Raw genomic sequence first — 12,086 nt, 5'->3', positions numbered from 1 at the left:
GAATTATTTCATTTGGGGGTGTGGACTTCTGTGTGAGAAATGTAATGACAACAGTCTGCTCTCCTCACTGCAGAGTGATGACGTGCTTGAGCACAGCAGACCTGAGTGTGATTCGCCAACACCTTTCAGTTCTCATCTCTGGCAGTCAGTGTGGGAGGAGGAGCAGTGCAGAGGAGCCTCATTACAAACACTTGGCATTAAGTGTTTCACACTGTGCTTCTTGTAAACTATTGTGGGGGTGTGTTCTTTTTCCCCTGTATGTTGCTGCCTGCTTATGATTGGCCAGCATCAGAAAAAGTATGAAGTACACGCCTCCAGTGAAATCTCTCTGGGAATGCTCACTTGACCTTAAAATAAAAATTAACTGTTAAGGTGCCAAGTGCTTTGATCTCTAATATCTCCGCAATGAAGAAGCAAAATTTAAAAAAAAAATTATACTGATTTGCCACGCCTATTACATCTTGTGTCTAGTTCAACATGAAAAATTTGGTGAAAGGTCCTCTTTAAAACATTAGAGGGGTTGACTCGCTAAGACAAATTCTTTCCATATGACTTCTTCGTTCCTTTGATCACCCATTGTAAGCCTGAGTGAAGCCTGATTAGGTATCTGTTTCTTCTCTGGCTTATCCATACCAATTATGTAGATGGCCATTCAATTGCATGGTTTCATTTAATACAGATGTGTCCTCACTTATCTATTGGTTCAACATTTTGCAAGATGGCCATCTTTTTAACATGATTTTGTAATACTTTGGAGATGTACACTGACTGGCCAATGTATTAGACACCAGCCACTTCACGTTTGGTGAGTTCTTGTATAGAAGTTATACACATGAACCCAGAGAGTAGCATAAAGTCAAGTTTTTCATTCATCAGTTTGTGTGAATCTGCATTAGCATGGAAAATCGAGCAATCTGAGCAACTTCTAAACAAAGCATGGGCATCTGTACTTGTATAAGCCAGTGCCAGTATTTACACACCAGTCCTGCTTTCACACGTCAAGCAAATTGCAGTTATTCTTAGAAGACAGCAGTTTGAGCACAGCTATGGTCTATGTCAAGCAAAAAGGCAAGAATCCAGTAGGCATAAAGTACAAAAATGGGGTCACTGAGCAGTGAAAAAACATCAGCGTGTAAGATGAATCCGGATTTCTGTTGCACCATGCTGGTAAGAGGCCCAAAAGAATCATTCATTCATGCTTCCAAAGTTGAATCCACAAATCCTTCATGACAGGGGTCAACAGTTCAGGCTGGTGGATTGGCAAACATTTTTTAGGCACCCTCTAGGTCCTCTGACTATTCAAAGCATATGAGCGCCCACAATCAGGAATAGCAGCGTTTTGGACGCAGTGTATTTTCTCTGTGTCTAAAACACTGAGTTGTACAGTACAAGCACAGTGGATGGGATTTATTGAAATCCTATGCCCACTGTGCTTGCTTTTTCCACAGTGTAAACTCACATGTGGCGCGGCTTCCCGAGCCACAGCATTTCAATTTATGCTTGCGGAGACACGAGTGTTCTCGGCGGGAGAACACAGCGTATATTCACTGTGCCCAGAACCTTGATCGTGGACATGGATGCTGCAGTCTCCTGCGGAGAACACTCGCTTCTCCGAAAGAGTAGACCTGCTGCGTCTAGAACGCAGCGAGTCCAGACCTTTGGGCATGCACCCTTAATGTGACATTTGCAAGTAGCTATAAAGTCCACATTTGCAAATATTTTTGAAGAAGATTTTTAAAACCTATTGGAATGTACCCCATGGTACATAATGGTTTTTCTGACATATCTAATAAAGAGACCCTTCAGTGTATATATTTTTATGTGGTCACTCATTGATTGTGTTGCAGATAGCAGCCTATGGAGGCATATAGGAATGGTATTAGTAGACACAGCTGTACTAAATTTCTTTGACTAAAACCTTCTTTAGATCTAGACAATTGGCTAACTCATATTTAAAGGGGTGATCCAAGTTTGGCACAAAAGTCTGCAGTCACTCATTGTGACTGCAGACTTATGAATTTTCATAACCAATATGGTCTTGATTATCCAGTGCTGGGAGAGGCCAGTCATGCATGTGACTGTAAACATGTGATATGTATAGTCCCAGCCACATTCCTACTAGATGTGATGAGTTTTACTCTATACAAGTGAATTGAGCTAGGCCATGCACCATGTCTAGTCGTAGTGTAGCCGGAAGTTTGCGTATTGCCTGCTCCTAGCACCGTAGAATCCTGACCATGCGTGCTGTGAGGATTCACAAGTTTGCAGTCACATAAAGGTGTTGTCCAGATTTGGCACAAAAGTCTAGTCACTGTAACTGTGAACTTTGGGAAGTGATTGTCTAGTGCAGGGGTCCCCAATCTGTGGTTCAAAAGCCACATGTGGCTCAGGGGCCCATGATGTATGGCTCGCGACTGTCTGCCAGCTAGGTGCATTTGCACCAGGTGTTGCAAACAGCTATGAAGATCCGGTCTCCAGATGGTGACATTTGTGAGTAGCCTAACATAGAAGATCAGATCTGAGTAGAGGTACTCTAGAAACCCCTGGATTTTGGTATACTGCCTCGGTTTGGTGATTTTTGTGGAAAAGCTTTGGCTGTCAATATACTGATAATGGGAGCTTTGACTGTCACTACTGTGAGGGGTGGGAGCTAAATATGGCTCGCGACCCTCTCTCATAGCTGAATGTAGCTTTCAAGGTCAGAGAAGTTGGTCTAGTGGTTTGGACTAATCTCCTTAGTCCATTAAAGATCCTTTTTAGATCTCATATCAGACTAATGAACCTGGAATGATACCTGGAGATGGATTACATTGGTAGACTTGTCCTTAATAACCAAAATCTGACCCTACATAGTGCCTAATATTAAATTGTCATCATTCCCCGCTGCCTTATTCCAAAATATAGTGGAAATTGTCAAGTAAAGGCAATTATTGCCATACATGAAGAAATGGAATTTACAAGGAATACTTAGATTGCAATTTTATTTTCCTTAACATGGAAAGTAAAACTTTAAATCCCAGAAAGTCAAAAGTACATACTGTTCTTTTGTTGACATGGTGTAATATCCACAATCTCCACTTATATCTCCAGTGACAATCATTACAATAAATGTTCTTTCATGTGTCCCTTTTTTTGGATTGACTGTCTCCAAAAAATAGGGGGGGGGAAGACGTCCCAACTTTACATGTTGTGGCCAAAGTCGTCCAACCAAGTGAATGGCTTCATGATAGAAATAGATTGAACTCAGAGATGAGATGAATTATTATTTTTTGTAAACTGATGGCATGCGGCTTGTAAAATCTGACCATGGTCCCAAATTGGATGCAGCTCACCGAACTTGACAAAAGATAATAAAAGTCTATTTTTCATGTATGAGTGAAAAACTGAGGTGTGCAGCTGGCCTAATGAATCATAATCATGATGAATCGGCAAAATCTGCACATTCATAAAGAAATATATTCTATTGCTGTCCCTCAGGGTGCACTTTGTAAATATTCTATTTTCTATATAAACGTTACATGTCTGACTATATTTTCTATCCATTTCTTCTCAGGCTGTTCCTGCCAAAGATTCCCCCCCCATTTAAAATACATGAAGAACCCTAAAAGTTGGGTTTGATGTCTCGTTCCATAGTTAACGTGGCTTACAACCATTATCAAAACGGCTACAGCCTAAACTATATAAAGAAATTAGGAATAAAAAACACTGAAATGTTGTTATGGTAGTAACAAGAACAAGATTAATAGACTTGAGAGGGGAAAGTGTATGCAGCTACTGTGACTGGGGAACTTGGAGTTGTCCACCTTTTGGGGACTTTTTACATTTATTTAAAAAAATAAATACGAACTTCTACAATTGGGTTTACGTAAAATCTGTGCAATATTTAACATCTATAGTCTAGCCTCTGTGTTGTTCTGACTATTGCTGGCTGCAGAAAGAGTTAATGATTGAGCTGTATATATGTTACCAGCAATGTGTAAAAACAGGCATTCTATAGAATACCTAGGCAATGTATACAATGCCGGAAATGGGTCGTGAAAGTATGAAATACATCAGATGTTCATACATTTCCTAGTCATTCTCTAGAATACCTAAATGACAAACAGGCAGAGTGTAGAATACTACAGGGGGGGCCATCCAAAAGTAGGTGGACAGAGCAGGCAGCAGCAGATCTGTGAAACTGGCTCCGTTGCCCTTAGCATACAAAGGTAGGTGGACAGAGCAGGCAGCATCAGATCTGTGAAACTGGCTCAGTTGCTCTAAGCATTAAAATGCCATTCTAGCCTCCCGTGCTAACAAATAGTCAGGAATGACAATTCTGTTTCCTTTTTTTTTTTTACCAGCAAAGATATCCTGTTGTTCATTTTGCATCTCTTCTTTCATGTTTTTGACTGTTTGTTACTAAAGACTAATATTCAAATTGTCTCTCCAGTAAAGGAGACAAACTCTAGCACAGCGCCACCTATTGGAAGTAGCGATCCTAAAAGTCACAAGTGGATTTTCGACAATCCTTTGCAATATGACTCAGGATATATAAGCCAGATCAGAATCCCAATTTGCAGACACGGTGTTTCGGGGTGCTTGCCCCTCGTCAGTGCAAAGTATGGGGGTGTCTGATCTGGCTCATGAGAAAGCTATGTGGGGACCACGGGGGAACACTATTCTCCTTAAGGAGACTTTGCAAGCCAGTCTGGCTGCCAGGTAAGGGGACTTATAGCTGCAATGCCCCTCTGGGAAATATTCAAATTGTCTCTCCAGTAAAGGAGACAAACTCTAGCACAGCGCCACCTATTGGAAGTAGCGATCCTAAAAGTCACAAGTGGATTTTCGACAATCCTTTGCAATATGACTCAGGATATATAAGCCAGATCAGAATCCCAATTTGCAGACACGGTGTTTCGGGGTGCTTGCCCCTCGTCAGTGCAAAGTATGGGGGTGTCTGATCTGGCTCATGAGAAAGCTATGTGGGGACCACGGGGGAACACTATTCTCCTTAAGGAGACTTTGCAAGCCAGTCTGGCTGCCAGGTAAGGGGACTTATAGCTGCAATGCCCCTCTGGGAAATATTCAAATTGTCTCTCCAGTAAAGGAGACAAACTCTAGCACAGCGCCACCTATTGGAAGTAGCGATCCTAAAAGTCACAAGTGGATTTTCGACAATCCTTTGCAATATGACTCAGGATATATAAGCCAGATCAGAATCCCAATTTGCAGACACGGTGTTTCGGGGTGCTTGCCCCTCGTCAGTGCAAAGTATGGGGGTGTCTGATCTGGCTCATGAGAAAGCTATGTGGGGACCACGGGGGAACACTATTCTCCTTAAGGAGACTTTGCAAGCCAGTCTGGCTGCCAGGTAAGGGGACTTATAGCTGCAATGCCCCTCTGGGAAATATTCAAATTGTCTCTCCAGTAAAGGAGACAAACTCTAGCACAGCGCCACCTATTGGAAGTAGCGATCCTAAAAGTCACAAGTGGATTTTCGACAATCCTTTGCAATATGACTCAGGATATATAAGCCAGATCAGAATCCCAATTTGCAGACACGGTGTTTCGGGGTGCTTGCCCCTCGTCAGTGCAAAGTATGGGGGTGTCTGATCTGGCTCATGAGAAAGCTAATACTAAACTAATAGTCAGGAATGACACCTCCTGTTTTTTTGTGTTTTTCCTAGTAAACCTATCCTGTTGTTCATTTAGGATTTCTTCTTTCTTTAGTTTTTTGACTGTTTGTTACTAAAGACTTTTCCAATCTGGGCATTATATCAGACTTTGCCTGAGCAGTTCTTGTCATTCTTTATAATACCTAGACATTTTATGTAATGCCTAGGAAAAGTATAGAACAACGCAGATATTTCATACCTTGCCTGAGCAGTTCTTGTAATTCTTTATAATACAAGAATGTCTTTATAATACCTAGACATTCATACCTTGCCTGAAAACGACAGGGATTGTATACATTACCTAGGTATTCTATAAAATGCCGGGTTTTCATACATTGCCTCTAACATATATATTATATACATTTTTATATTTTTTTTCCCACTTGAGCTCCTTTTTGGCTGATTTTATGACCACAAAGTTGAATGAGCATCAAAACCGTCTTTAAAAACAGAATGGTGCAAAAAAAGGTTTAAAGAGAATTGCAAAAAATTTATTTTTAGACCCGTTTAAGTAAAAACAAGATATCCGTAAAGGTGGACAACCCCTTTAAGATTAGTCTCCATTGCTTACAAAATGATGTGACAATATCCTCTGGACATTAAGCTGCTGATCGGATTAGTGGGATACCTTGCAGTGTATGACACAAGGAATGCTGACAAGTTAATGCCACCCGCTGCAGTGTGACCATTTAAGTGAATGGAGCAGCTGAGTGATCTGGAATGCCACTGCAAGGAAAAGGCAGAAGGGGATGCAGTACTGAAACACTGAGGACCCTTCATTGTCAGGGTTGGAAGGGGTTATTATGGGTTGGACAAAGTGGTTAAGTGATTGTATATCCAAACGTTATGCCATCACTTATATAGTTATACTCTTTAACTAGAAGTTATTAGAAAATGACATATTTAAATTGGGGGGGGGGGGTTCTGTTTGTTTGGTTCTTTTTTATTCTAGGCAATGTTTGTTTTTGGTTTTGTTTGTTTTTGTCATTTGATCTTTATTAAAACAAAAATATACAGTATATAGAAATTATTAATCTTGCACATTTCAGTGTCCACTGGGGCTTTTTTAGATGTATCGTTTCAAGAAGAATATTTCAGCAAGATTGAGCCATAATTTTAGTAACACCTCTTTACACAGCTAATAAAGGATCCACCTTGCGTAATAGGCAATATCACAGCTCACCCTATTCCCCTTCCCCTCTCGATGACCTTTGCACACGCTCATTAGAGGCTTCATTACAAAAGATGGGGTTATGAGGGTCTGACCTTTGTGGCAAATGTTAAAAGTTAGATTCTAAAAAAGTGACAGTAGCCAGTGTGAAAATTATGAGTTTTAACCGTTTACAGTAAGGAAAAAAAAAACATTGCCAGAAGTTACAGAATAAAAATGCATTTAAACCTGAGTTTAAAAAGGTAATTTTCTGATAATGGCTTTCTTTTAGGGTGTTACAGTAATTTTATAGATTGTGTTCTCGACTGCAGGTAAAATGCTAGATCTGGGACTAAAAAGATGGTTCTATTTTTAATTATGAATTAAAAATGTAAGAAAATATCATTGCAACTGTTATATTTTTATTTAAAAATATTGACGTGCTGCAAATAAAGATATATTAAAAAAAAAAAGTCAAATGTGTTAACTGAATACAAACTGATCTGTAAATATTGGTAGTGGCCAGTAAACTGTATACTGTGTTGTTTCACTTAATATTCTGTATATATTCTGAGTTGATAACCGCTGATCATGCTGGACCCCACAAATCTGAAATTGATGACCTGGTTAGAGGATAGGTCATCAATATCTATATACTGAACAACCACTGTAACTAAAGGGGGTGCTTGCGTGTGTACCCGCCCCCGTCGTTTGTACGTCATGGGCAAATCGCTGCCCGTGGCGCACAAAATCGTTTGAAGCCATCACACGCACTTACCTGCCTAGCAACGTCGCTGTTGCCGGCGAACCGCCTCCTTTCTAAGGTGGTGGTTCGTGCGGCGTCACTAAGCAGCCGCCTAATAGAAGCAGAGGGGTGGAGATGAGCGGCCATAATATCCCGCCCACCTCCTTCCTTCCGCATTGCCGGCGGCCACAGGTAAGCTGTGTTCGTCGTTCCCAAGGTGTCACACGTAGCGATGTGTTCTGCCTCGGGAATGACTAACAACCTGCGACCTCTACAATCAACGATATTTTGAAAATTAACGACTTGTCTCTGATGGACGATAAGGTGAGTATTTTCCATCGTTAACGGTCGTTCCTTGCTGTCACACGCAACGGCGTCGTTAATGATGCCGGATCCGTGACCCCGGCGATATTTCATTAGATCCGTCATTGCGTGTAACGGGGCCTTAACTGTTAGCTAACTGTTTTGTTTAGATTGTTTTTCTGATTATTTTTTTTTGTGTGTGTGTGTGTTAAGTAACAAAGAATTTGTGTTTGTCCTTCTAGAAGTAATCAATGTCCTATGTTTACACATACCTATTCTGTAAAATAATCTGTCACCATGTTTTTGCTACCTCATCTGAGAGCAGCATATTGTAGGAAAATAGATCCTGATTCCAAAGATGTATCACTTAGTTTATTGGGTGCAGCAGTTGTGACACAATTGGAGTTTGTGACGGGGTATGCAACAGAGCAGTGAGGGACGCCAGGCCAAGGAACAATCCAAAGGGCTTTATTGGAACCACAAAGATAAAGCAGCAAACATAAATATAAATCCTTCAAATCTGCAAGGAGTCCACAACAGAAAAAACAAAAGATCCAGGGGCACCGCCTGGTATTCCGATGCCAGGGAAATTAGGGCAATGGTCCTTATATGAGTTCCTTGAGTCCAACAGGTGAACAACGAAACACAATCCCACGTGGCCGCGGATCTCCAGTCTGTAACAGCACACACACAGACCCCAGGATCCAGCCTCAGCTATGGATCCTAGTCCTTCTCCAGCCGAGCTCCAACTAACTGCTCTAACATGTTCTTCTCTCCTGGGATCAGCCCCTTAGGTGGGCACACCTCCCCCTGGCCATTTGATGCATGAATGGACTTTAGACTTCTGGCTCTGTTCTGTTTACCAAGTTGTAGATTGGAGAAGTCCCATGCTGAGAAGAACAATATATATATGCAACCCCCACCAAATCAATGACAATAGCTACTGCTGAAGCCTGATTGCAATATGATACAGACTGGGGAAAGGTATGGTCACTTACATCCCAAGACATAGTACTACAGCAAATACAGAGAGAAGGTAAAATACATCACATGGCATCTTATACAAAAAATATTGGATGGAGAAAACTACATACATCATGACAGAGTTCTTAGATGTTGCAGAGCACACAAAGCTAACCCCTTCCACCCTTCCGCTTTATATGTATATTGTCTATTGATAGCGAGCTGCTTATCAGAGAAGGGGGTGTGGTTGGACTAGGGCTCATGTGCCATGTCCAAGCAATGATAATCTCCTGATGATAAAACCTTAATTGTATGGAAGCAGCACACATCCTAATAAATAATACAAGGCTGAAATCTGTATCTCAGCCCCAACCTCTTGCTGTCCTTTACCTTTCATCCACCACAAAAAGTTAAAACCTTTTTGGTGCACCTCCCTGTTTAATATGTTCAGGAACTGTAGCAATTCCCATAATCTGTAATTTGTCATCCATTTTTTTTTTTTGAGCAGGCCTTCATTTATTAGCATTTTGCAAGCACTATAGTACCTTTCCCTTGCTTCTCTGCATAATTGTTCCTGCCATTGTCCAATGGCTTTAATGACCTGAACCGATAACCTGATATTACGTGATGCCTGTATTTAGTTTGACAGACAAAAGAACGGCCTTAAAAGACAAAAATGTGCTCCCCCTATTTCCTATAGTCAGTCTTGGAATCTCTGCTGCTAGATAAGGATTGCACTTTACAACAGGCAGTGGGCCACTGGCGGACATACTGCCGGTGCAATGGCACAAGGGCACCGAGCGGGAGGGGGCTCCCGAGATCTTGAAAACCTATGGAGACTTTCTTTGCCAGCGGAACTTGAACACTAACAGGAGAAGCAGGGGGCTCGATCAGCTGAACCCGTATAATTATGCAGAGCTGACACTGGCCCCTTCCCTCACCTGTTAGGGCCTGCAGGAGGGAGAATTCATGTCTGCAGAAGCTGCTGTCCGGCGAGCAGAGGGTGACGTCATTTGTCAGCACCAAAGAGGAGGCTCCACCCACCAGCTCCGTCCCCAGCAGAGCAGAGGCCTCAATATACAACCATGGCTCCCTGCCCCCCTCATCCCTGAGCTGGTTCCCCTCCTGCACTGGAATTATTTCAAGAGATTACAGCAGTTAAGCTTCAGGTGGAGGGGAGGCTGCACCACAGAGAAGATGGGAGAACCAACTCCAGAGAAGAACCTGCTGTCCTGGGCACAATGTGCAATCATCTGCAGAGAGGGTGAGTCCACGAGTAATGTGTGTCTATATATCATATTGAAAAGTCCGTGGAGCCTCTGTTAGGAGTCTCGACACAGAAACTAGCCAGATATCCCTCCGAGAAGGACCTAGCCAAGATACATATTTCCCAAGGGGCAATGCACCTAGGATTTCACTGTGTTGAGCACCCTCGTTGGCTGCCGGCAGTGTTTTCTCTGGCTGGTCTCCCCGAGATCAGTGATTTTGTTTTTTCTTGTTTATATATCATATTATCTGTGTATCTAATATATATATATATATATATATATATATATATATATATATATATATATATATATATATATATATATATATATATCCCTGTATCCATTTATCACATCTCTATCTATGATCTATCTATTATCTGTGTATCTAAACTATTATCTATCCCTCTATCTGTGTCTATTTATATATTATCTGTTTATCCAATCTATTATCTGTCTATCTACTCACTTTTTTACGGATAGTGTGTGTCTGTGCAAGTAATTGAGTGTGAGTGTATTTATATACTCACCTACTGCCACTCTTCTACTTTCCTGAGTGCAATCACCGCTCTGTAGTATCTTGGGTCACACTACACCCTGAGCCAGATGTCTTTAACAATTAAAGCCTATAGAGCAGCTTTCTGCTAACACGGAGATGCTTGAGAGAGTGGGGACGTCACTGAGAAAAGGAGCAGAACAGCACTGGACACCAGAGAGCGGCGGTGACATCACTGAGAAGAGGAACAAAACCGTGTTAGACACTAGAGATACTGGAGAGCGGTGACATCACTGAGAAAAGCAGAACAGCACTCGACACCAGAGAGAGGGGCAGTGACATCATTGAGAAGAGGAGCAGAACAGCGCTGGACACTGGAGAGCGATGACGTCAGTGAAAATAGGAGCAGAACAGCACTGGACACCAGAGAGCGGCGGTGACATCACTGAGAAGAGGAACAAAACCGTGTTAGACACTAGAGATACTGGAGAGCGGTGACATCACTGAGAAAAGCAGAACAGCGCTCGACACCAGAGAGAGGGGCAGTGACGTCATTGAGAAGAGCAGAACAGCACTGGACACTGGAGAGCGATGACGTCAGTGAAAACAGGAGCAGAACAGCGCTGGTCACCGGAGAGAGCGGCGGTAGGTGAGTATATTAGGACACTACATGCAAATACACATATTCCATCAGTAAACAATTTAGTGAGACCTTTAATTATGCCTATGATGCGGCTCTTTTTTGTTGTATTTCCTCTGTTTCTCTGCTATACCCTCCGGTGGTATCGAGCGCTGCTTACAAGGGTCCTGTCAGCGGATACATGTCACCTGTGGATTAGCAGCATGAATCACACATCACATCTGTCTGACTAGTATTTCATGTGGCTCAGTCCCTGACATATATTAATGTTTTTCTCTGAATCTCTGCAGCAATTTAGGGTCAGAGATGCCTGGCTGTGATCATACAGCCACTGCCTGGTACAGGCTGCCCACGGCTCATGGGTATCAGCTGTCAGGTACACACATACCTGACTGTGATCATACAGCCACTGCCTGGTACAGGCTGCCCACGGCTCATGGGTATCAGCTGTCAGGTACACACATACCTGACTGTGATCATACAGCCACTGCCTGGTACAGGCTGCCCACGGCTCATGGGTATCCGCTATCAAGTTCCCTTTTAAAGGAGTTGTGTGAAATACATGTACTGTAAAGAAATTGTCTGGCAAAATCTAATAATCTAATAATTACATTTTGTAAAACTAACAAAATAAATTATTTACCCCTGCTGTCACCTCCTGGATCTAACGCCTGCTGTCCTGTGGTCTGTCCCAGCAATAATTATGTCCCTGTTCTACCAGACACAGGACCTCTGCAGTTTGTGATCGGCTGCAGCGGCCAGGTGACTTCAACTGCAGGTATCACAAGCTGCAGCGGTCCTGTCTCCCATAGAATGGTGACATAATTAATGCTGGCACAGGACGGCCGGCGCTGGATCCAGAAGGGT

Source organism: Anomaloglossus baeobatrachus, chromosome 5 (genome assembly GCF_048569485.1).
Source record: "Anomaloglossus baeobatrachus isolate aAnoBae1 chromosome 5, aAnoBae1.hap1, whole genome shotgun sequence".
Classification (NCBI taxonomy): Eukaryota; Metazoa; Chordata; class Amphibia; order Anura; family Aromobatidae; genus Anomaloglossus; species Anomaloglossus baeobatrachus.
Note: the sequence above shows the minus strand (reverse complement) of the source record.